This window comes from Peromyscus maniculatus, chromosome 6, assembly GCF_049852395.1.
Source record: "Peromyscus maniculatus bairdii isolate BWxNUB_F1_BW_parent chromosome 6, HU_Pman_BW_mat_3.1, whole genome shotgun sequence".
Classification (NCBI taxonomy): Eukaryota; Metazoa; Chordata; class Mammalia; order Rodentia; family Cricetidae; genus Peromyscus; species Peromyscus maniculatus.
Window position 1 is genome coordinate 38,987,954 of NC_134857.1, and position 27,506 is coordinate 39,015,459.

The following is a 27,506-nucleotide window of genomic DNA, read 5'->3' on the forward strand; positions in this document are numbered from 1 at the left end:
CTGCTCTTTTGTGCATTTGTTGGTAAAGATATACACCTTGACTTATAGATCTTCTTAGCAGTGGGGTATATTCTGAGAAATGCACATCAGGTAATTTGATTGCATGAACATCATAGTGTATGCTTACAGAAACATAGTCACTGTAGCCTGCTACATCTGCTGAATACTGTCGACACTTGTGACATAATGATAAACACTGCGTGATGTAAAGTGTTAATTGTCAACTTGATAGAATATAGAATCACCTAGGAGATAGACCTCTTGGCGTATTTATGGGGAGTTGTCCTGACTATATTGATTGAAGGAGGAAGACTTGCCCACTGTGGGTGGCACAATTCCTTAGGCAGATCCTGGATTGTGTGAGTGGAGAAAGCAAGCCGAGGGGCACAAATGCAAACATTCAATGTTTTCTTCCCCTGACTGCAGATTATGGCTTTCCTACTATGATTGACTATAACCTGGAACTGTCAGGCTAGATAAACTCTTCCTTGAGTTGCTTTTTATAAGAGTATTTTATCACAGCAATAGGAAAATAAGCTAAACCAGGATGATGTGACTTTTTTTCAGCTTCATGGTAGACTTAAAGAACCACTGTCAGATTTGTGGTCTGTTGTTGACCGAATCATGGCTCTAGCATGTTTACCCCACATCTGTGGCCCAGAGATTAAGAACTGCCTGACTTTTCCACCTCTGCCATTTAGGCTGGGAACCACCCCCACTGCTTGTTTTACCGTCCCAATGCTGAGACCCCTTGATACAGTTCCTCACGTTGTGTGACCCCCAACCATACAACTATTTCATCGCTACTTCATAACTGTAATTTTGATATTGTTATGAATTGTAACATAAATATCTGATATGCAGGATATCTGATACATTACCCCTAAGGGGGTTGTGACCCAGAGGTTGAGAACCACTGTACTAAGGGCAGCAAAACAGACCATCTCATGTTATTGATTCTTTAAGAAATTTTATTTTATAGTCTTTTTTAATACTGTAGATTAAAAGTCCTCAGTTAATGTTAACTATAAGAAGTCAAGGGTAACACAAATTCAAATAGTATGTAATCATGCGAGGATAAGTAGAAATTTTGTATTTACCCTCAAACATATCTCTTCTTAGCTTTTTAGTTTCTATCATCAAGACAGGTATAGCCTATGAGCTATGTATTTACATAAATAAGTTTAAATATATCTATTTAATATAGATGAAAACTCACATATGTTTTTTGAGACCAAGTCTCATTCTGTAGTCCAGGATAGATTTGAACTCACATGGCAGCCCAGGGTGACCTTAAATCATGATATCCCACTTGCCTCAGCCTGCAGAGTGCTGGGATAATAGGTATAAACCACTACACTTCGCAAATATTTATATTCAACACTGTTAAAAATAAAGGTAAGTAGTATTTTATGACATGCAGAAAGTATATGAAAATAAGGTTTCTGTCATCAAATAAAGTTTCCTTGTATTCCAGCCACTGATGGTGTCATAGTAAAATGGCATTGGAGGAGGTGATGGGAATTAGGAGGTGGGGTTTAGGTAGTTGGAGGAAGTAGGTCGCTGGTGATTGGTGGCTGGAAAGACATACCGTGTTCCTAGCCCCTCCTGGTTCTCTGCTTCTCAGATGCTATGAGGCAGCTTCCTTTGCTCTGTCACATGCTCTTGGCACCATGGTCTTCTGCCTCACTTCATGCACAAAGCAGTGGATTCATCTTGCCATGGTCTGAATTCTCTGCAATCATGGTGCTGAAGAGTACTTCCTCTCTGAAGCTGACTTTCTCTTTCTTTTGGTCACAGAAACGTAAAACTGACCAACACTCCCCGTAAGTGGCCCTCCCCTTGCTGGGATCTGCAATATATGTGATGCACAGTGACCTGTGGGTCTTTGGGCTGATGCGCAGGTTTCAATCTCATCCTATTGAACTATTCTGATTAGGTTCATATAATATGAAATTAACATCTTGCTTAAATTTAAGTTTTCTTGTTGAACACATATACAAGTGTAATTTTTGTCTGACAAAGTAAAATGCTTTCATTAACTGTAAATTTAAAAGTATTCTTTAATTTAATGATATACAGTTCTAATTGAAAAAGGTTTATTTTTTTTTTCTCTAAAACACTAATGGTTTTGTTCCTTAATCTGCTAGTTAATAGAGTGTACTTGTACCACTTGTATCAGCACCCGATGTTTCTGGTAACAATTATGTAACCAGTTAGATTATTATTCATTTGAGGAACATTAGTGTTTCATCTCTATGGAGGCTTTTCAGTTCTTATTTTTATTTTATCCTTGTCATTTTAAAAATCTGTTGGGGAGTAGCCTACATGTGTATTTGCTTCTTTCTGAGTCCTATCATACTTCCAACCTAAAATAACTAAATCTCCCCCTTACTGTCAGCCTGCTTTTTGTCTGCAGATCTTAGTAGACTAGCTACCAGCTTGAAGAACGGTTAAAAAAGTGTGCTTCAATGTCATGTGATTTTTCTCACAGCTGTGACAAAATGCCTGACAAGGAACAACTGAAGAAGGAAGGACTTCGACTGACTCACAGTTTCAGGGTACACAATCCCTCAGGGTGGGGAAGGCACTGGGTGAGAACATAAGGCGGCTGGTCACATTGTGTCTGCAGTCAGGAAGCAGGGAGACGGATGGCGGTGCGCAGCCCACTTTCTCCTTTATGTTCAGTCTAGAGCTCCAGCCCATGAGCTGGTGCTGTCCACATTCAGGGAGGGTCTTCCCTCCTCAGCCACACATTTCTGGAAGCAGACATACTCAAAGGTAGCTAGGTGTTTCTTAATCTATTCAAAGGGAACACTGAAATTAATTGAATTAACCATAGAATACATATTGTGCAAAGAAAAATTGCCTGACATTTGCATTTTTATCCAGATAACAAGGAGATGATTTTGGTGGGAAGGAAGAGATACCTTGATGATCAGAGATGACTAAGATTTAAGAGATATGTTCTAGAGTGGAACCTGCTTTTAAAGGTTTATCTCTAACTACAAACAGGGGACGTGATCCTAAAGGCCCTGTTCAGGGATTTAAAATTCTATGCACTGTGTGTATGAAGTGGATACTATCTCTATTATGGACAGCTTGGAAATGTGAGATGCATTTCGGATTTTGAAATAACTCAGAGTCACTTTGGGCATTTGTACACAGGGTCAGAGGTCACAAACATTTTGTAATAAATGGGAAAGCCTTGAGAAAGAAAGAATTGGGTAGAAAAAGGTCTGAAGTGTCCCACTGAGAGACACCATGAGCAGTGGGCCACCAGATCTTTTCCTCTCATTTGGGAGTCTTCTGTCTTATACCTCCTTGATAGGGGACATACGTGGTGGCATTGCCTCAGATGACTTAGTGTCTAACTTTGACTGGAGATAAATCTTGCTGTGTCCTTGCTTCACAAGTAGCTGGAATTGCCCCTTTCCATCTTTCTGACTCATGAGGTTGGCCTTCTGTGCCTTCTTCAATGATCAGGAGCTCTGACAGTATAAGCTGGCATGTTTTTTTTTTTTTTTTTTTTTTTTTTTTGTCATTTTCCCTATTCACCTCAGCAAGTTTGCCTGCTAGATCCTTTTCCTTCTACCCAAAGCTGAGGACCATGGGCATCATTCCTTGTCACTGATATTGGACATGGCAGGTATAAAGTGGGTGAACACTCGTGCCTTGGAGCACAGGGACCTTGACAGTGGGTAGATTAAAGAAGCCTCTTTGCAGGACAAGGGCTTTGGTGTAATGATTTAGCATCTGCTCAGCATACCTGAGGGGAAGGAGCTTCAACTATGGTAAGTCAAAGAGCCGAAGATCAACAACTGCTAATTTGAGCTCATCTCTGTTATGCTTTCATTAGCTTTAAAAGTCGTATTGACTTAAATGCAATTGGAAATTCTCCATTTCGTCTCAAATTATGTGCTTTGTATGTTAAATTCTGCTGCTGGCTTGTTTCAAATGTTCTTTAGAGACCGATTTTAACTAAAAGAGGCCATTCCAGGGGAAATATAATTATTTAAGACATACAAATGCATATGATTCTCCATGTAGCACAATCTGGGAATCAGAGGGTAGCAAAGAGAGCAACTCGCCCTTGTACTACTCCACTCCTGGATGGAAGCTATCTCTGCTGCCCTGGCTTCCTGCTTGTTTCTAGATCTGGGTCTCTAGGGATTGAGGGCCTTCTCCACCTCTAATCACTAATGTCCTGAAATCTTCCCCATCCACTACATTTTCTCAAGAGTTTAGCTGACTTTCTTTTTGTGTCTACATAGCTCATTCTGGGCATGCAAGTCATCTTGCATGATGGATTGGCAAGTAAAAACATTTGCTGACCATCTTACCCCTGAAGACCTGAGTGTGATCCCCAGAGCCCATGTGGAAAAATAGAACTGAGAATCAACCCCTTCTGCACTCCGTATGCCCACTGCAGCACACATAAACATGTATTCCATGATAACACACACACACACACACACACACACACACACACACACACACACACACACACACACACACCCGTCTGAATCTATTTAGTATTGTTATTAAGTATATGTGGTTAGGGAATGGTCACTTTGGATTGAATGAACAACCCATCAAGGGGCTTATCCTTGGATAAAACTGATTCTCCTTAAACAGCCATTGACTATTTATTTTCCATCTAGAGATGGGTCCTTGTGAGACATCCTCCATTCACATTGGCGCATGGATTGATGTTATCATTACATGTAAGAATGTTCAAAAACATGTTATTGTTAAAATAATGCTCAAAACTACACTGGCGGTATATCCTGTGACTTGGAATTGAGTCCTGAGTTTACCCTTTGGTAGGTTTTTGAACAATTACTGAATCACCCTACCTCTTGATTCTTAATCCATAAAACAGAATAATACCTACTAGTGCTTTGAATTGAAAATGAGGAATGGATCATTACTACGAATACAACAGAACTTTAGATGAAAATTTAAAAGTCCACAACTCCTTCGAAAAACTGCTTCCTTCTACCCTTCTAGGCTCTTTGAGTGTTCTATGAATTAAGTTGACAAAAGATTATTTTCAAACACATTCCATCATTTATTTGCTTATCAATGACTTACTTAAAAATTTCATTTTTTTTTGAGAATTTTATAGCATGTATTATTTTATTTTTATGTGTATGGATGTTTTGGCTGGATGTATATTTATGCACCAAGTATATTTCTAGTGCCCTCAAAGGCCATAAAAGGCCATTGGATACCCCTGGAACTGGAGTGACCAGTAGTTATGAGTGGCCATGTGGGTATTGGGAATCAAGCCTATGTCCTTTGAAAGAACAATTAGTGCTCTTAACTGAAAAGCCATCTATCAAGACCCTAAATAATGCATCTTAATCATATTTGACACCTCAAATCTTCCTCCAGTTCCTTTTTCTGCAATAGATTCATGTTCTATTTCTTGTTTGATTTTAATAACTCACTGGTCCAGTTAGTGTACGTGTATAGGGTCATCCACCGGGGCAGGCAAAATCTGCCAGTGCCCTCTTCCCTAAAGCAGCTCTCAGCTGCCAGTAGCTCCTCAGCTAGGGGAGGGACATCGGAAGCTTCTCCCCCTCCATGTTAGATTGTTTTTTTTTTTTTTTTTTTAATTCTGACATGATCTTGTTCAGGTTTTCTACAGGTGCCCATAGTTGTTGTGAATTCATGTATGTAACAGCTGTGACAAAAGATTAAGAAAAAAATAATTAACTACACACACACACACACACACACACACACACACACACACACACACACAGAGAGAGAGAGAGAGAGAGAGAGAGAGAGAGAGAGAGAGAGAGAGAGAGAAGTCTTTCAAAAATGTGCAACTCAAAGAACAGACCATCTGATTGAGGTTTATATTATCCTAGTGAGCATTTAACTGTCAGCTTGATACAGCCTAGAATCACCTCCAAAAGAGTCTTCACTTAGTAATTGTCTTTATCAGGTTGGTCTCTGAGCATTATGTGAGGGGTTTCTTGATTTCCTTAACTAATGTAGGAGGGCCCTGTAGATCTGGAGCTAATATTTCCTGGGCAGATGGTTCTGGGTCATGGGAGAAAACTAGCTCAGCCTGAGCCTGTGAGTGAACCGGTAAACAGCATTCCCACTCAGTTTCTGCATCAAGTTCCTGCTTGAGTGCCTTCCTTGACTTCCCTCAATGATGGACTGTGACCTGGAAGTGTAAGCAAAATAAACCTTCTCCTTGCACAAGGTGCTTTTGGTGAGAGTGCTCAGAAAATCTCTTTCTGGTACCGGCATTAGGTAAACAAAGAAAATTACCTTGATAAATGTGATTTCTTTTACAAAAGGAAAGTTTATGCCTTATTTTTATATAGTTAAGAGAGATGTAAGGGACATTTCATGTATTGTAAGTGTTGAAAGTGCCTTTCTCTTAGTTAAAAAAAAAATCAAAATCCATTAAATGGAGCCTGTTTTAAAACTCTTCAGAGCCTGGGAGGGAGTGCCCAAAATGGGAGGAATTTTACTGATCAGTTAAGAGCAGCCAGGGAAGCAGGAAGGCTAACTGCATGTCTTCACCTCTCCCTCAGCTCCTCCAAATAGAATCTTCCAGTCTCATCCCCAGCTCTGCAGCAGACCATCTGCTGAGGCCTCTGCCCCCCTCCATCTCCAGTGGACCACCCAGATCTTCCCCTCCTAGCTTTCTTCTCCCTACTCATTGCTTTATCCCAGACCCCAACTCCAGCAGGCACTGCCTGGGAACCCACAGACCACTCTGACCAGGGAAACAGGACTTGGAGTGGTAGCTAAAGCAATAAAACAACTGAAGAGATGAGGGGGATGCAAATTGGAAAGGAAGAAGTCAAAGTATCTTTATTTGCAGATGAGATGACAGTATGCAGAAGTGACCCTAAAAACTCCACTGGGAACTCCTACATCTGATAATGGAAAGAAGTGTGCACAACGGAGCCTTGGCTGGTCAGCTCCTCAGGAAGAGAGTAGGAATGGTGTCTTGAAGACACCAGGAAACATTACTAGATGATTAACGATTAGAAACCACAGCTAGAAGTCAGTGTTTGATAAATGAAAATTAGTAATAAAGATAAAGATAACTTGACTTCCAATTTGTAACCTTTTGATCTCCTTCATTTGTCTCATTGCTCTAGCTAGAACTTCAAGTACTTATTGAATAGATCTGGAGAGTGGACAGCCTTGTCTTGTTCCTGATTTTTGTGGAATTGCTTTGAGTTTCTCTCCATTTAAGTTGATATTGGCTATGGGCTTCCTGCAAAATGCCTTTATTATGTTGAGGTATGTTCCTTGTATCCATAATCTCTCCTGGACTTTTATCATGAAGGGGTGCTGGATTTTGTCAAAGGCCTTTTCTTCATTTAATGAGATGATCATATAGTTTTTGTCTTTCAATTCATTTATATGGTGGATTACATTTATCAGTTTATGTATGTTGAATAGTATACATAAGGAACCCTTAAATTTATACCCAAACTCCTACAGCTGATAAACACTTTTAGAAAAGTAGGTGAATACAAAATTAACTCAGAAAAATTAGTAGCCCTCCTATATATAAATGACAAGTAGACTGAGAAAGAAATCAGGGAAACAACACCTTTCACAATAGCCTCAAATAGTATAAAAGTATCTTGGGTAACTCTAACCAAGCAAGTGAAAGACTTGTATGATAAAAACTTCAAGTTATTGAAGAAAGAAATTGAAGAAGATATCAGAAGATGGAAAGCTCATCCACACCCATGGATCAGTGGGATTAATACAGTAAAAACAGCCAACCTACCAAAAGCAATCTACAGATTCACTGCAATCCCCATCAAAATTCCAACACAGTTTTTTACAGATCTCAAAAGGGCAATTTTAAGCTTCATTTAGAACTACAAAAAGTTCAGGATAGCTAAAACAATCCTAAAGAATGAAAGAACTACGGGTGGTGTCACCATCCATGATTCCAAGTTGCAGCATAATTTCTAAGAGATAATAATTAAAGAAGCCTGTTCTTTGCTAACGAGAGACACTCAGGGAGTGGGTCCAGGTGGGAGGGCAGGTGATGGGGGTGCTGGAAGGAGTACAGGGAGGGTAAATCATATCCAGAATATATTATGTAAGAAAATAATCGATTTTCAATAAAAGGAAAAAAAAAAAACCAAACAAACAAAACCCAGCACAGTACTGCCCCAAAACAAACACATTGGTCAATGGAATTGAATTGAAAATCCCACCTTAAATCCACACATCTGAGGACACCTGATTTTTTTTTTTATAAAGAGGCCAAAACTACACACCAGAAAAATGCATCTTCAACAAATGTTGCTAGTGAAACCAGATGTCTGCACGAAGAAGAACGCAAATAGATCATGAAACTCAAGTCCAAATGGATTCAAGACCCCATTGTAAAACTAGGTACAAAGAACCTGGTAGAAGAGAAAGTGGGGAATGGCCTGGAACTCACTGGCACAGAAGATGACTTTCTGAACAGAACACTGTTAGGGCTGAACAGAACACTGTTAGTGCAGGCACTAAAATCATCTCTTAATAAATGGGACCTCATGAAACTAAGAAGCTTCTGCATGGCAAAGGATATCATCATTCAGACAAAGCAGCAGCCTACAGAATGGGAAAAGATTTTGACCAACTATACATCCAATAGAGGGCTAATATCTAAAATATATAAAAAATAAAAAAAGCTGGATATTAAGAAAACAAATAACCTAATTAAAAATGGGGTACAACTTTAAACAGAGAATTCTCAAAAGAGGAACTCAAATGGCTGAGAAACACTTAAAAAATGTTTAACACCCTTAGTCATCAGGGAAATGCAAATCATAACTACTTTGAGATTTCATCTAACATTTATCAGAATGCTTATAAATAAACAAGTGACAGCTCATGCTGGCAAGGATGTGGAATAAAGGGAGCACTCATCCATTGCTGGTGGGAATGCAAACTTGTACAGCCACTATGGAGATAAGTATGGCAGTTCCTCAGGAAGATGGGAATAAAATCTACCTTAGGATCCAGCTTCACCACTCTTGGGCATACACCCCAAAAATGCTTCATCTTGCCACAGAGACACTTGTTCAACCATGTTCATTGCTGCTCTGTTTATAACAACCAGGAATTGGAAATATGCTTGATGTCCCTCATCAGAAGAATGGATAAAGACAATGTGATACATTTACACAATGGAGTATTGCTCAGCTGTTTGAAAAAATGAAATCATGAAGTTTGCAAGTAAACGGATCGAACTAGGAAAAAAAATTATTCTGAGTGAGTTAACCCAGACCCAGATTGGGCTATATCTAATTGTGTTTTGGCCAAAAGGGTCCTGTGGGAAACTTCAAATAACACTGGTTGTTGCTGGCAAATTGAAAGCAAGGCCCCATATTGAATAAAGCATATACACAACTCATTGAACATGGAGAAGTAGAGCTGGTGGCCACATGGAGCCTTCATCCCTACATTCCAGCATCTTTGGCACAAGAAGTTACTGTGCATTGTACCAAAAGAGAAACATAAACACCAACCGAGACACAAAACCTTTGATCTACAATGGTGTCCTGCCTGCAAGATATGCTAGGGCAATGGTGGCACAAAGCTTGTGGGAGTAACCAACCAATATCTGATCTGACTTAAGGCCCACTCCATGAGAAGGAACCCATCCCAACACCTCTTTGGTGACAAGGACTTGAAACTAAATAGCCCAGAGACCTAGGGGGAAACCAAATACTACTGCCTTTAACTCCCCAATAAAGTAGCAATAAAACGACTCCTAATGACATTCTGCTATACTCATAGATCAGTGCCTTGCTCATCCATCTCAGAGAAGCTTCTTCCTGCAGCAGATGGGAACACACAACCAGAAGTTATGCAGACAATGAGAGACCTTGGAATACCCAGCCCTGCAAGGGATCTCTCCATTAAATCCCTCTTCTCAATGCTCAGGGAACCCTATAGAGGAGGAGGCAGAAACGCAGAGGGGATGGAGGACACCAAGAAAACAAGGTCCTCTAAATCAACATGAGCAAAGCTCAGATGACCTTGTAGACCAATGCTGCCTGCATCAGGCCCTCTGCATACACACACACACACACACACACACACACACACACACACACACACACACACAAAATGGCTTCTGGTTTAGGGTTTTTATGGGATTCCTGAGTGTGCAAACCTGTGGGTCTTTCTTTCTTTCTTTTCTTTTTCTTTTCTTTTCTTTTTTTTCTTGTTTTTCGAGACAGGGTTTCTCTGTGTAGCTTTGTGCCTTTCCTGGAACTCACTCTGTAGTCCAGGCTGGCCTCGAACTCACAGAGATCTACCTGGCTCTGCCTCCCGACTGCTGGGATTAAAGGTGTGTGCCACCACCACCTGGCTCGGGTCTGTGTTTCTTTTACTTTCTCTTGGGCTTGTTTCCTTCTGTTTGTTTTGTCTAATTTTGATGTGTTAGTTTTTGTTTTATCTTATTATAATTTGTTTCATTTTATTATATTGTTATCCTTTAGGAGCCTGTTTCTTTTTTAATGAGAGATCAAGTGAAGGGAAGGTGGGGAGAAACTGAAAGAAGAAGAAGGAGGGGAAACCATAATCAGGATAAAAAGTCTATTTTGAATAAAAGGGAAAAAAGATCCATGTGTGTGAAAAACGTGAGGAAACAGAACCTAGAACTGGCAGAATTGACTGCTCTGGCCACCCTAATGCTCTTGAATGATTCTGCTGTGCTGATGTTTTCTGGGAACTGTTTGGTTCAAATCTCTGGTATTCAGTCTGTCCAGACAGAGGAATGATGGCCAGCACATTGAAAGGGAGAGTTATGTTTATACTATGAGCTGTTTGCCTGCAGGCACCAATTGTTCTAATTTAACCATCTATCTATCCAGTCAACAATGACTGTACATCTACATGTGTTAAGTATCATTAGCAGTAATGACTACAATTTTTTTAGGCATTGATTATGTGCCGGCCATGGTACCAGGAGCGCTGATGTGCTGTCTGTCAACTCTCATAGCAAACCTAGAAAACTATTGGTGTTTTTTTAATCCCCATTCAACAGAAGATTATGTGCATTCACTTGCTTAAGACCTCACTAAAAGGCATCGTAGGACCAGAATTTAACCCAATGTCTTTCTTCAGGGCCTGTTATGTTAAGTATATCATTCTGCTTCTGTTGACTTCACAAATCTTAAATCATATGTGTCCAGGGGTACTGTATGAAGAAACATTAGAGTGAACAAAAGGGATAGCAAAAATAATTCTTCTTTGATTAAAAGTACCCCCATCTGACTATTTTTAAGAGATTAACAAAGTGACTTATTAATTGAATTTGTACTACTAACTTACCAATGAGTTGAAATAGGCAATTGGTCAGAAGGGATTTACCCTGTGCAGCAGAGACATTGGCACCTCAAGTACTCAGAGTAAAACTTAGCATTGAGAAGGTTGGACAATAAGGAGCATCATGGAAGCCCCAAGCTGCACCAATCTTAGCATGTTCCAGAAAGAGCTTGTTGTGATGATTTGAAACTATGCTTAAAATGGAAACAAGTTTCTATTCTGACTTCAGGAGTGCGTTCAATGTTGGCTATGCACAACACTAAAGTATGGCAGACATCATCATGCTGATTCTTAAATTTTGAAATTCTGTGGCATTTCTAATGTTATGACTGTTGGAGTAAGCACAATTAGCTGGGATGACTCTTAAATACCATGTTACTTCCAACTTCTCAACAAGTGTGGTGATTTTTCCTCTGTTATAGTTAAGACACTGTCCTAGTGCCTCATGGAAAGGTTCTGTTTGATCTCGGTCAAGCTGGCCCTACATAGCATAATTGACTTGAGTAACTGTCCTGTTAGGGCTTGGCTCAGTTTTCTAAGTAGAAACAAATGGTAACTAATTGGAGATCTCTGAAATGTTTGGAGATGACTGATCTTGTTTCAGAATTGTGCAGTGTCAAAATTAGGTCTCTATGTTGGAATCTACTTAGACAGATAAAGCTGTCTTTCCTTGATAGTTTTTCAGAACTCTTATCAGTCATGATAAAATGAAGGAGGATCTTTAGTGTAGATGTAGGTCATACATCAAAACACTATAGTGAGAAGATTATAGAATGGTTTAAACAGATTGTAGGTTTTAGCATGAATAATTTAAATCAACAGGTAGGTTCCTGAAACTCAAAGACTTTAAGTTCTAAACCCTTGTTTTTGTTTTCTGAGCCGGGAGGCTTGCCACTAAAACTTTTTTTTTTTTATGAGTTAAAGGTATAAGGAACAGAATAACCCATTGACAGCCATCTTTTTAAATAAATGCTAAGGGGTGAATGAAAAATGGGTTATTATGTAGTGAATAAAAACTCTACTATCAATTAGTGTTCATGGAATACAATATCCCAGTCACTAAAAAGATACTTATCACTCATTTTACCTTAAAGCCAATTATATTATAAAGAAAAAGTTGCAGATTAAAGTAGAAACACCAATCACTAAAGTTTCCATACAATAACTATTCACAGTTAAAGATGTCCATAAGGTAATATTTTTTTTTCTATTTAAATGTTACTTTTGTGGTAGAGAAGATAATGTTGAAATATTTGAGTTGGGGATGTAGTTCAGTTATAGAACTCTTGGCTAGCATATGAAAAATCCTGGCATAGAAATTTCAATCCCCAGCATAGAAAAAATGGACATAGAGGGATACTCATGAAGATACAGTCACTATAGTTGGAGGATCTATTAATGTCAGATATAGTAAAAATGAGACTTTGGAATATGCTAATTCTTCTGAAAAAAGTCACCCAGTGACAGTAATTATAAGTACTCTTCCTCATTTTTATTTTATGTTTGTTTGTGTGTTTAACAAAATTCTTTGTTAAAATAAGTAAAACCATAGTTATCCTCATTACGAGAACAACTCCAACATCAGCCCCTTGAGTCCTGACCCAGGTTTATTTAAAGGTCTCACCATCAAGCTGAAGTGTATGAACAGAGCAGAATGCTAGTGAGCAGGATGGTGACTTATATAGATGTTACCATAGAGGTTTATTTATTTTTTTATTTTATTTTATTTTTTTTGGAGCTTTCCAAAGAAATAAACTCCACTAAATCAAAAAGAGTGCCACAGTTTGCAGAAGGTGGAATAAAGTAGACAGAGACTTATTAAAGAATTAGTTCCGCTGAAATGTGCAGTTTCTAGAGTTAGACTGACTTTTTGCATATGTAAGTGTGTTTTTAATCAAGTCTAGATGTCAGTCTTGTGGGCCATTCTTCTCTGCATTTCTATAACATGCCCTCTTTTAAGCATTTGAGTTGTGTGCTATTCACATTTGAATCAAGATTTGATGACTAAGGGTTTGCCAGGAGTTTGTGTTATGTAATTAGTTCTGTTGGCAGGCAGCCTCAATAGCAGTTTTGATGTGTAATTCACTTGAACCTATCAAAAAGGACTTTGGTAGGTGTTTGAAACAGACTGGATTAGCCTCAGAGAGTGGTAGGTTTCGCTATTTTAAGGAAACTTTGGTTTGGGGATCAGATTTGGTGACACCCAAGTGCTTTGTCACTTTGGGAAATAAAGTCTTTTGAATAAAGTTGAGAGGATTTTAATATCCACGCTATCACTTCTAACTCCCTGACTGTGCTCACTGCTGGCCACCCTGTATCTTCATTCCAGAAACTATCATTGCTTTTTAAAGAGCAGCCGTGGTGACTCCTATGAAGGGGAAATCCCTCTGTTTAAGTCTTCTCTGTGTTTTCTTTACCAGCTGAAGTTGCCAACACTAAAGATGCAAACTCTTCCCTCGGGAGACTTCCCTTCCCTAGTCCTGGTGCTTTTGGGGCCAGAACAGCATCTCAGGCACATGTTCACTCTGTGGCCAAGCCTTTGTTTTGACACTTGAGTTGGATTGTTTTACAGTTCTGGCTTTGCTTAGGAATTATTAATATTGTGGATCTCCGTGTTGCTGCTTGGAGAGCTCTGGTCCACTTATAATACCCTTGGGCTCCAATGGACCAGGCTTTGACAAGTTCAGACCTCCCAAAATTCCTCTGATGGGGACCAGAGGAAGGTTTCTAGGTAATTCCTGGGCTTGGATGGCCTTCCTCTCTCTACTCCTTCACCTTTCAATTTGAGTCATATAAAAGGCTCTTCTAAATGAGACATGGATTTTTACTCTATTAGAATCTTCTTGGTGTATTGCATTTTTTCCTTATCAGCACTGGTATGAATTTCAAATTATCTGTTCACTCACTGCTAGTCAGGTATCATGCTGTTTACTAGTTGAAACCTCATTATATGTGAAGGCTATAATTCACTACCATATATATGCAGATGTTTTTATTGCTTTTTAAAAGTTGCTCAATTGTGGTTCTGAATTTCCTTGGGAAAAATGAAAACAAAAAACACAAATATGGCCCAGGTCATTAAAAAGACAGTCATTTCCCAGGAGAATGAGTCAACTATATCTTACCTGAAAAGTTCATGTTTGAGTGTACTAAAACTTCTTTGCAAAGCATTAATACCTTAGAAGGGGTTCTCTTATCAAATTGTTCCCCAACTTAAGATAGATGGGCATCCACAACTGGTAAAATTTGAATAAAGCAAGAAGAAAAAGGTCAACCAGTAGTTCCATCCTTTATCTTTTTTCTCCTTGTTTGTTGATGCAGTAAAAGTGTATTTTTAAATATTTAGACTTTACTTACTTAAAAGACTGAAAATACTTTAATGACAGCGACCAGAAGTCATTACATGATTCTGGTCTCATGTAGAAAGATTCTGAAATTCTCAGTTTTTGTAATTAGCAAGTTGCTGTAATTATTTATTCATGTATCTTTCTCTTTACTGGAATGTGGACCTCTATAAGGCCCTGGTTGATAGAAATCATGAATGCCTCCAGCTAAGCATTTAGCCATACTCACTATCTAATCATCTTTTTTTTCTGTATGGATTTATAAATGCTATCTTGAGCCCAAATAATTATACTATTGAGTTTCTTTTCCATAGAAAAGGTCAGCAGGTCCTCCATGCAAATAAACACACTGGCTTCTAAAACATTCTCATTCAGAATGTCTTTCCAGGGAAAGCCATCCTCATCTCTCAGTTGGTTGCTTGGTCATTCTTCAAACAAACAGCTTTATGATATCATATAAATATAGTCAGAGCTTGATTGTTCAGCCTTTCAAAATGTGATGTATTGTCTCATTCCTTGAGAGGTGAATATATCACTGCCTCATAAATCTTAGTAATCAGTTTTCTTCTTTGGTTTAAGGTTTCAATGAATAGCTCACGGGGAGGTGCATCCAGTCAGGGTGGCAGAGGAGAAGTAGAGAAAAATAAATAAATCACACTAAGAAAACATCTGCCTTTACATGAGTGCCTGTCAACATTTGTTGAGCTAAACTTGAATTGGTCTATCTTACAGTTTGCATCATGTGTGTATGTATACCAGTTGCAAGAATTTTCCATGAATTTCCATGAGTTTCATTAATTGGAAATGTTGGAATCTCAACCAGGGTTTTGTGTTTCATAAAGCTTTTGGGCAAGAATTCATCAGAGCAGAAGACTAGTCTATGACAAAAATGAATTTCTTAAATCAAAGTTACTTTGATTTATATCAAGAAGTTATTTGGAAAACCTCTGTTGACTGGAAATTTATGTAATAATTGCATAAACTGAGATATAACATAACATTGTTCCCCTTAACATCTTTAGTAAGATAGAATTAACAAAAAATTATATTTAGGATCTACAATGTGATCTTTTGATATGTAGATACATTGTGGAGTCATTAAATCAAGCCAATTAATATATCCATTACCCAAGATATTTATTTTTAACAACTAAGCATACTATAAAATACTTCCTGAAATCAAAAAAATGTCTCCTTTACTATAAGGTGAAGATGTATCTTTAAAAGAAATTCTACTATTCTTATTTTCTGGGAATACTGACTCAGGAAATGTATCAATATGCCAGAGTAATCACATTGGCTATAACCTTTAAGCATTACTTTTAATGAAAGGTTGCTATTTTTAATCAAGAAATGACTATTTCAGAGAAAAAGACCTCATTCGTAATCTTAAAATCTCCCTCCAAATGTAATTTACACATTTGAATTTATTACAAATCTGCTTTCTAAGTTATAACTTAATATTGATATTTTAGAGAATGTGAGTATTTAGTGGAAATTAGAGTTTTAAAACTTAATTAAACTATGGCATTTCCACTCCTTCAGATGAAGGTCTTGAAAAAAATATAGGGGAAAGAGGTTGGCTAGTTGCTTGGTTGGTTAGTTGACTGGTTACTCTGTCCATCTCTACCAACCCTATAGTCTCATCTCAGATCATTCTGTGCATTTCCAGAAGTGTTATCATATTGACAAGTTTATAGCAGGAAGACAGTCATATTCAGTTCTTGATGGTCCTGAGGTGAATTTTCATCTATTTACAAACAGAGGCTGGTTTGAATGAAAGTTAGATTTGATCTCCCAGGAATGGCAAGAGCACACAATCGGCAAGAATAAGTAAGAACTTGTTGCTCACTGATTGCTGTGTTTTCCTGAATTTCCTAGCCTCCTTTGGTGCAGTATAATGGAATGTGAGAACCAAGGAAGTGACTCGCTTTCTCAATACAGGGTGAGAAAATGGGCCTCTTTCATGGCCCTATTCTGTTGTGGAGAACTTTAGAGGACAGGCCCTAGAAAGAATCACCAAAACAAAAGACAACAAAGCAAAAACTTCCCTATGTCACAAATGAAGAGTCTGCATAAATTTGGCCTGATGTTGGTGAGAAATATTTATATTGTCATTAAAATTTGTGATTGTTTTACCAAAAGTTCCAGTTACTCTAAACACTGTAGATGAGTATCACCACAAAACACTTAAACAGTAGTCACCTGAAAATGAAGTTTGTTCAGGCCATGCAGAGTGAAGTGTGTGTGTGTGTGTGTGTGTGTGTGTGTGTGTGTGTGTGTGTGTGTGTGTGAGAGAGAGAGAGAGAGAGAGAGAGAGAGAGAGAGACAGACAGACAGACAGACAGACAGACTAATAAAAGACAGTGCACACATTTCCTGCCATAACATTGCATGTAAACAATAGTCCAACAACCAAAATTCTTTCTAAAGGCATTTCTACTTTTGCATGGGTCTTAAAGAGAATTCTAGGAGAATGTGAAGTAGGGTAGTATATATGGGAAAAATAGGGGGTCAAGTAAGAATGTGGTAATAATATACTGTATGAAATTCTCAAGGAATAAAATTTTTAAAAAAGAGAGAATTCCAGGAAACTCAAATTACATCGAATTATAGCAAACTGTTATCCAAACCTTTTCTTACCTTCCAGATTCTTCTGGGTCTTACATGGGGCCAAGGTGGCACCTCTGCAATGCATTTTTAATATCAGAGGTGAGGATAGTTTAGATGGCCAGTTTTTCCTTTTGTAATTTACTGAGACATTGATATTCACTGACTTGCATAATTTTCTAGAATACTGATTCTCTTCTCTCTCTCTCCTTCCTCAATCCAAAAAATCCCATGAATCTTTCTAAGCCCCTCCCTACTACTTCCTTTGCCTCTCTATATGTCCTGGGTCCTCCAAAACCTTTATGGCTAATTTTGGTCAGCTATTAGCTAGCTCCACCCTCTGATTCAAGGTAAACTTTATTGTCAGTTTTGGGAATGTTAGAGTGTGATCAAAATACCCCATAACACATATCTACGTTTTTTTCTCACAATGAGATCATAACACTATTGCCTAGAACACAGATTTAACTAACAGCCAAAACACACACAGCTCTTCACAGACAGTAAAACATATTAAAGATGAAACATGCTTGAAATCTTTTATTCAGTTTTAGTCCATTCAAGAAAAATGCACTGTAGCTTCATGCCATATTTTTTTACAGAGATAATTTCTGGTTTCAACTTACAAGATAAAATCTCCAAGGAGCATACAGCAAGAGTGATGGCCACATGTGTCAGAAGATGAGGCTTCTAATCCTTCCCGCCTCACCTCCTGATTACCACATCTAGATTCCATGAATAGGTTCTTACCTATATCCTCAGAAGCAGTACCAGCTGCCTATATCTTTCTGTTATTTCAGGGATAAGAGTATACAGCCTTTATCTATCCTTATGTGTATCATATTGATGGGAAATGAAACTACACATTTTTTCACATGAAGATACAAATAAATTCCACTTGCTTAGGTAGGGATCTGGCTTTCTTTGTGGACAAATTATATTTAAGGTAGTGAAGGAACAGGAATGCCCCTTAATGGCATTGGGTATGTGAAATAAAGCAGGCACAAAGGGACAGGTATGGAGTGATTCTATGTGTAGTCAGTGCATGAATGCATCAAATCCATAGAAACAGAATATAGAATGGTGATTATTATGGGCTTGAGGGTGGAGAGATAGGGATTTAATGTTTAATAGGTTCAGAGCTACAGCTTGGGAAGATAAAAAAAGTTCTTGAGTTGTATGGGAGTGAAGATTGGCAACAATGTGAAGGTGTCTATTTTACCCCATATACAAAATATAGTGAGGTTCAGACCCAACCAAATGAATATCATGAGTACCTTAGAGTAGTACTGTCCCTGAGTCCTCAAATCTACTGGCAGAATTGCAGGTAGGTAGTATTTCATGCCTGGTGAATGTGGCTGTCTGTTATGGAGGTACCCTCACATCCTATTAAAGAGGGAGCAAACTGAAAAAAATGTCAACACGGATGGATCATTTTATTTTGTTTATTTCAAATCTAAATAACTGAGGAGACTAATGAGATGAGAATCATCTCATTGATAGAATATTAATCATTACATAATAGACACCATGAAAACACTTCATTAAAATTCATTAATGTTTCATTAATACTGTTATTTGTGACGACGTTTTTAATTTAAAGGGTAATGGTCTTGGCTTTAGCATCTGGCTACTGCCTGCTTGCTGCATGTAAAGCATGGTAGCACTGAGTACCTCAAGTATAGTTTCCTGCCTAGCGGTACAAGTGATCTTGATGTGACTGCCCTTATCTTGGGGTTGATGTCTGCACGTTTATCTGTGGAGCAATTTTTCAAGAGACTCAGTGACTCGTAGATGGCACTGTCAAAGAGTTACAAATCAGAAGTCAGGGCAGTAAAACTCAATGTTATCTTCTCTTGAAAATTTATTGGTTCTAGGAAGCAGAAGCCTGTCAGAATAAAACATAACTGAAACTAGTTTCTTTAGCTCATTGACCATCATCTCCTCCTTGGTCCTTTGACCCCTTAACTGAAATGTTTCCTACCTTCTGCTCATCTGTTAGGGTCTCCCATCCTTCAAGACCTGTTGAAAATCCTGTCAGCTTTCTGGGTGTCCTTATTAGCCCAGACTGTGTATGATGTACTTTCTGAGTCACTCACTCATAAGTAACATTGGACTTGTATATTTTCTTTGCATAAGGCACAGTCCCTGACTCCTGGCTGTTACAAACCTTTCACACTTTTTAAGTTGCTCTGTGCAACTAGTGCAGTGTGGCAAGGGCATGCTTTTTCCCTTTGAATATTTGTTTATAAAAAGACTATCTTCCCGCTCTCTCGCTCTTTCTCTCTCCATGCCCCCTTTCCTCCTCCCTCTTGCTTTTTCCTCTCCTCTCCTCTCCTCTCCTCTCCTCTCCTCTCCTCTCCTCTTCTCTCCTCTCCTCTCCTCTCATTATTCTGCTTGAAGGGAGTGAACTGTCATGTATGAGATGACTTAGCTCGTCTATGGATAGAGCCTTAGCTCTGTGGTAAGGAAGAGCTGTCTCCCAAACAGCTGGGGAGTAATTGAGGCCTGAGTTGTGTGACTGAGATTGGAAGCAGCTTTTCCTGTAGTTGAGCCTTTAATGAGACCACAGCCTCAGCTAGCAGCATCACTCTAAGTTTCTCAGATATCTTGAGTTAATTCCTAGCCCGTTAATGTGCTCTTAGATTCTAGGCCTTATATGGAGCATCACAGATTGAGTAATTTGTTATATAATCTTAGACATCTAATATGGTACCTTATTTCTCCAGCTAGACCATGATACTTTAAGAAGAACCCTGTTCTTCTACTTGGGAATCTAGTATCTTTGAAATCATGGGCCTGTGGTGGCAGGGTGGGAACATTCCTCATTCAAATTGCTAGAAGAAATTTAAAAAGAAATCATTTAGGTCACTGGGACCTGAGGCATAGCTCAACTCAATCTTTTTCTAAAGAGGAATTGAAAATTTTTGTCAGTTTAAGTAAACTTGTGAAGACAAAAGCCTTGCACTATTGAGGATGAAGAAAAGACTGGGGTAGAGGGAAGGAGGAGAAGAAGAGAGAGGGGAAGAAAGAGAGAGAGAGAGCCAGAGAGAAGGTGGGTATTCCCGCAAGCACTACAGTGGGGCTTGATTGTGCGACATCTCAGACTCTGTCAGGTGGGAAGAAGAGTGAGTGAATGTCACAGGAGGTCAGGGAGGGTTTGTCTAGTTCCAACTGGTACTTTTATTTTTTTCTCAGTTGAAAAGCTCTTAGATTCCAAATTTCCTTCCACTTTAAAATTACCAAAGAGTATCAAAGAATTGCTTCTGAATTCATCTTTATGTTCTGATAGCTGTGAAGGAACTTTACTGAAGTGATTACCAATGGAAATGAAGCCGTGTTCTGGTAGAGCACAGAGGCTCCTATCATCAGAATCATCAATGGGGCAAGTAGATAACCCTAGGGATGAAGACAGAGAATGATATGTTAAGTACAGTCACATCTCCATGGGGAAAAAGTTCCAGAACCCACCACAGATCACAAATATTTAGATGCTAAAGTCTCTTATACAACAGTGTGATATTTGCATTATCCTGGGCACATCATCAGCTCTAGATTACTTCTAATACCCAACATAGTGTAGTTAGCTGACACGCTGTGCTGCTTTAGTAATAATGATAAGAGGGGAAAATGTATATGTTCACAAAAGCCAGAGAATCCAGGGTGTGGAACCCATGGTCACAGATGGCTACTTGTATATTGTTGAAAAATAATTCGAGCCATCCTCTCAAAAACCTCCTCATGTACAAAATTTATTGCTGAAGAAACAATTTTTAATATAGTTTATCTTAATACTTCTTTGCTTTTTTGAAAAAAGAATAACTGAAGCAGCTTGGTAGATGGGAAATTTATAAACAGTCTAAGTAAGGCTATATAAGAAAACACATGAGTATTTAAAATCTGGCTTTCCCTGGTCTTCTGTGAGCTGCAGTAAGAGTTCCTTGAAATGATTTCTAGTGGATCAAAGTCATTGGCTTATTCATACTTAGTGATATAGACAGGGTGAATGCTATATAGATTCAGATAATCTCTCTATTCATAATCAAATTCACCTTGTCTACTTAGCTATATTGTATGGATGATCTGTCATAATTATAAGAGTCTCTCATTCTAAAGTAGTTTTCTGGGGTGATATTTTGTTTGTGCTCTAACAAATAAAGCTTGCCTGGAGACCAGAGGGCAGAACTAGCCATTAGATAACCGTAGAGGCCAGGCAGTGGTGGCACATACCTTTAATCCCAGCACTTGTGAGGAGGAAACAGGAAATGATATCCTTGGGAGGAAAGAGGAAGTGATAAGGCAGGGTGGAGACAGGAGCTTGGCCCCTTTTCAGCTGACTAGATCAGAGGTGGCTGTGGTTTGCTCTTTTGCCTCTCTGATCTTTCAGCATTTACCCCGACATCTGGCTCTGGGTTTTTATTATTAAGACCAATTAGAATTTGTACTACAGATTTCATTCTTTTGCATTTATTGTAAAAATCAGCCAATGGTTTCTTTGCTAAATGTTCATCTAAGAACATGAGACTGTGCTGGTTAGTTATGTCTGTTCACACACACTGGAGTCACCTAGGAAGAAGGAACCTAAGCTGAGGAATTGCCTCCATCTAATTAGCCTGTGAGCATTTCTGTGGGGCATTTTCTTGTACTCCACGCACTGTGGGTGCTGCCCATGAACAAGAGATCCTGGGCTGTATAAGAAAGCAAGCTGAGCAAGCCATGGGGAGCAAGCCAGTAAGTAATGTTCTACCATGGACTCGGTCTCTGCTTCAGTTCTTGCCACCAAGTTCCTGCATTGCGTTCCAAGGACTCCTAGGAATATTGAGGAAATTGCGTTGTAGGGAGGAGATCTGTGAAATTAGCACATTGAGAGGTTACCCTTTTCATCCTCTTTGGTAGTAGAATCAAGAGCCTGTAAGAGGCACATGATGAGTGCCATTATTCTCACAGCTAATGGACATCATGCTTATATACCAAACACTGTAAAACTTTGCTTTAATTTGTGATTATTATCCTCAAAATACAATATGAAGTTCTTTGGGATCTTAGATAATTTTCAAAAATATATAAAGGCATCTTCAGGTTACTTGAGGGTCATTAACTCAGGAAGATGGGACCCCATTATTTGAGGATTTACCAGCTTCTGTCTAGAGGTGTTTGAAGCTAGAAATAGCATAGAATACTGGATTACTTATCCAAATCTTTGCTTTCTGTGATGGCTAGTTTTAATGTCAACTTAATACATGCTAAGGTCATTTGGGAAGAGGGAACTTCAGTTGAGGAAATGCTCCTACCAGATTGGCCTGTGGTGCATTTTCTTGATGATAATTAATGTGGGAGGTCCCAGACCCCTTGTAGGTGGTGCCACCACCAGGCAGGTAGTCCTGGGTGCTATAAGAAACTAGGCAGTGCTATAAGAAAATAGACAGCAAGCAGTGTTCTCCCATGGCCTCTGTTTCAGTTCCTGTCTCCTGGTTCCTACCCTGTCTTATCTCAGGGATGGACTACATGTGCTAAGAAGAGATACACCCTTAGCCCTCTAAGTTGCTTTTGGTCATGATATTTCATCACAGCAATAGAAACCCCAACCAAGACACCATCCTTTTTCCAAACTACTATGCAGCCCACTCTAGCTTAACCAACACATTTTTTTCCCCTGAGGAATGGAGGAAAATTAGGACACTGTGGTTTCCTTTGATCTAGATAACTTTTATGCCTTTCTCAGACTCCACCTCAGTCAGTGTGGTTCACTGTCAGTGCCTTCTGATATTTCCAGGCATGTTCTGAACACACCCTGCTTCTCTGATCACCACATTTCCAGCTCACCTCTCAAGGGGGACCATGTGGTTTGTATTTTTCACATTTAGTGCAGAATGCATCCTTTTCTGCTCCAGTCTTTTTAGTTTTTAGGTCGTTCTCATAGAGGACGACCACTGTGCTGCTTGGGCCAAATTCATAAATAGTAAAGGACTGAGAAGATAAGCAAAGACAGATTTGGTTAAAATTGTTCCAAATTAAATGTGCTGTTTGTTCTTCCGTTCCCCAAATTGTCATAATTATAAAAGTCTGGGAGAATTATTCCCACACATGAACTGGCATCTGGAAAACAAAGCCCTCTTACTATTCATTCGAAGTGCTTATAAAAAGCTGTTAAAATGAATAATTTGAAGAGCTGGGATGCACACACACACACACACACACACACACACACACACACACACACACTATGCATGAGACAATCACGCAGATCAGAAGGAGCTAATTGGTCCTGGGTCAAACCTGAGAATGCACAACAGACATCTGATTTTGAACAAGTGTTCAATTTCAATAAATGCTAAAGTAATATCTATATTTATTGACCTCAGAAGCTCAGCTTTGTTAGATACTCTGTTTCCCTTAATTACTAAATTAGAAAGAGTAGGAAACACTAAGGAAGGAGGGTGGATGAGTAGGCAGCTCAAAGAGTATAGAGCAATGAAATGGCTCCCTATTATTCTTAGGGGATGCATACCTGCCATTGTCTATTTGTCCAAACCCACAGAATGAACACAAATCAAATGAGCTGGAATGTCAAACATGGCCTTTGATTATGATGCATCAGGGCAGGTTGATCTGTTGTAACAAACGTACCACCTTAAGGAGAGACCTAGGCAGTGTGGGAGACTAAATGCAGGCAGCAGGCTCCTTGCATAGAAGCTACTTTTTAGTTTTGACATTTTTGAACAGACTGGGATTCTCAAAAGCAGAAAGGTCTTTCTTTCTTTCTACTAAGTTTTGGATAGATAAAACCAGGAAGGTATAGGGACCTTGTGTCCAGCATCAAGAGGATAGTTAGCAGAAGTGATTTGTGCAATTGCTAAGAGTGATCTTAAATGTACATCATAGCTACCATCCATGATCAACTTGGCACACCTGGAAAGAAGAAACCTCAACGGAGAAAATGTCTCCATCATATTGGCCTGTGGAAATACCTGTGGTTCATTTTCTTGATTTATGATTGATGTGGGAGGGCCCAACCAACTGTGGACAGCATCACCCCTAGGTAGAGGTAGCAGAGTAAACCAGTAAGCACACTTTCTTCTCAGCCTCTTCTTCTGCTCCTGCCTTGAGTTCCCACTGTGGCTTTCCTCAACCTGTAGTGAAATGAACTCTTTCCTCTATAAATTGGTTTCGGTCAGTGTTTTTATCACAGCAACAAAAACCAAATGGAAACACTGAACTTACTATGAAAACTGATAAGGGAACAAGGTGATAGATATATTGACTAGTTTGATTTAGTAATTTCACAGTAAGAATTGATCAAAACATTATATGTCTAAGCTTGTAAGTATATATGAGTTTAATTTGTTGATTATATCTTAAGTTAGGGGCATCTTTTCTTTGACTAACTCTCTACTCCCATTATGCGATGAGCAGCGAGCTGAATCTGAGCTCTGCCTTCTGCATTATTTTAATTCTCCTCAGCCAGGCCATCCATGGTCCACTTTATGCTTTCCCTATACACTATACATCCAGGAAACAGTGATACAAAGTTTCCTGACACCTGATAACAAGTTCTCCTTGTTTTCTATCTCTCCACATCTTCCTAAGGCCCCCACTCATACCCTCTGTGCTAGGGCATTGGGTTCTCTGGAAAGTTTGCTTGCATATTTCAGGTCTCACTTATACTCTTCCCCAATCCTCCCAGTTTCTGCCCACTGCCTTTTCCAATATCATTTAGTATTTTTAGTTATTTATTACTCTAGCTGCCTATTTCCAACTACCAAAGTACCCAAATCTATGTTCATCACTCTGCAAAAATGATTCCAGTACTCAGTAGCTGAAGTTAAAAAGCACTTATCTTCCCACTATTTTTGTGGGTCACAAATGGGATAAGCTAGGCTGAGTGGCTCTGGCTTGAAATCACATAGGCTAAGACAGAGACTTGGGATGAAGTCAACTGAGGGCTTGACTAGTAGCTTCCAAGATGGCTCACTTACAAGATTGTTGGCAGGAAGCCTCAATTTGTCACCGGCTTCTGGCAGGAGCTCTCGGTTCCTCACCGTGGATCTTAGCCACAATGCTGTTTGAGGTTTGTGGCAGCTGACTTCTCACCAAGCAAATGATCCAAAACAGAAGGAGAAAATTGTAGCCTCAGTGTATCTTATGACCTAGCCTGGGAAATCCTACATTGACATTTGCGCAGTCATCATATCATACTAGACCACTTGATTCAGTATGGGAGGAAACTGAACCAGGGCATGGAGTTCAGGAAGTGGAAATCATAGGTGGCTATCTTGGAGGCTTACGATTGCCAAACTCACATTCACTGCAGGTGTCTTGCTACCAGGACGTTCCTGATTGGCCAGAATTATTAGTATGTCCTCGGTGCCTAGTGCTGAGGCTGAGAATTCTTAATGTTGACATCATTGTTCCTGTATCTCAGATATATGAAATACAACACATTGCTAAAAAAAGCATTGCCAAAATAGTATTCCTTGTCATTCTTAATTTATAGAATACTTTCCTTGAACAAATATAAGAAATACAACTTGCCCTCACCATGCCTGTTATCATGATAGCTAAAAGTACCCAAACTCTTAGTTGTAAGTTTTTGGCTAAGTCCCCGGAGGGTTGGGCATATAGACTACAGGCATGATGGACTATGTGTCTTCTCAATTAAATGACTGTTTTCCGGGCCTTGCATCAATTTCCTGCCCCTCCTACCTCCTCTTCATTATCCCAAATATTGTTATTGTCCCTCATCTCTTGATTGGTGCCTCCTCAAATCTCAAATGCAATGAATATTAGGGGCCCTGTGCTAATTCTAGTTTTGTTAAAACATGCCAGAATCATTTTTGTGCTTAATCTGGGACATTTCCTCTTATCAAGGTTAGAAACTACCACACAAGTGGAGCCTTAGATTAACACTAAACTGAGGATAGAAAACACCTAAATTACTGAACATGTCGTACATGTTCTCAACTAAGAGGGCTGTCATATTTTTCTCATCTATAACTCTCCTCCAAAGGACCATAATCAACCCTAAAATGTCTATAAGACAAATGTTGAACTCCATTTGAAATCATGTTTCTTTGAAGCAAAAGACATTGCCTTGATAGTATCCACATTCAGTGTCTATTATTTCCTTCCTCACCTCATGAATGCTAAATGCAACACAGTAGCCTCTTATGTTTGATGTGTGAATGAATGTTGGAATGGGTGTCAGAAATGTGTGAAATTGTTTGGATCACATGATGTCTGGCATTTAAAACATGATTGCTCAATGAAGGTGAAGATGTTGCTTGCTCTGTTAAAAGGCAGGTAAGGTGAGTTGTTTTCAATTGTCTGGTCACATCTCCTCCATCCCTGAACCTGCTGTGATTCTAGCTTCTGAATGGATGAGGATTCCCACACTCAGGTACCATACAGTCCCTAAACTGAAGCCACACCACAGAAAATAGACGACCAATGACAGTTTTAAAGTAGGCATAGCAACCAAATAGACTATAGGTTTCAAACACAAGTCCTACCATTATTTTTTAAATGCTAAAATATTAAATTGTATCTCAGACACAAACTATGTAGTTTAGAATAAGGTCATATGAGAGCCACGGGAAATTGTTAGGAATAAATTTGACACTGAGGGAGAATGTGACTTAAAATTTGGCCTCCTTATTTTGAGTTGTTTTTGAAACAGTTAAGCCAGAGGATTATCAGATTTTCACAGTCTTCCTGAGAAGCATCATGCACATGATCTGGGGTAGAATCATGAAAGGAGCCACAGATCTTGGGGAAGCATGTGGGTTGTAGATGCTTGGGAAAGAGTGAGGAAATCCAGGGAGGAAATACGGGCCTCATAGGGAGGGAGACAGCCTTAGACTTGTTATGAAGCTGAAGGAGACAGGAAAGAATCTTGAGAAAAGCTAACATCTGGATGATACCCGAGACAGGTAGAAATAGTGGCAGGTGGTTGTTCTCTTCAGCTTACTGTCTGTCATCCTCTCATGTAACCACCTGCCCATTCTTAGTAAATGTACTTTTTAGGACAGCTACTCCATGCCAGGGATTATACACATTTTGCAGAACTCAATTGGCTATTTTAGACTTCAGATTTTAGCTCTGCTCTAACTTCTATCAAGTTTAGTTCAAGGCATTTCCCATTCATAGAATCGATACTCCAGATTTTAAATACAACACCCCATAGCGATCTCTGAACAGGCAAATGTGCATGTATAC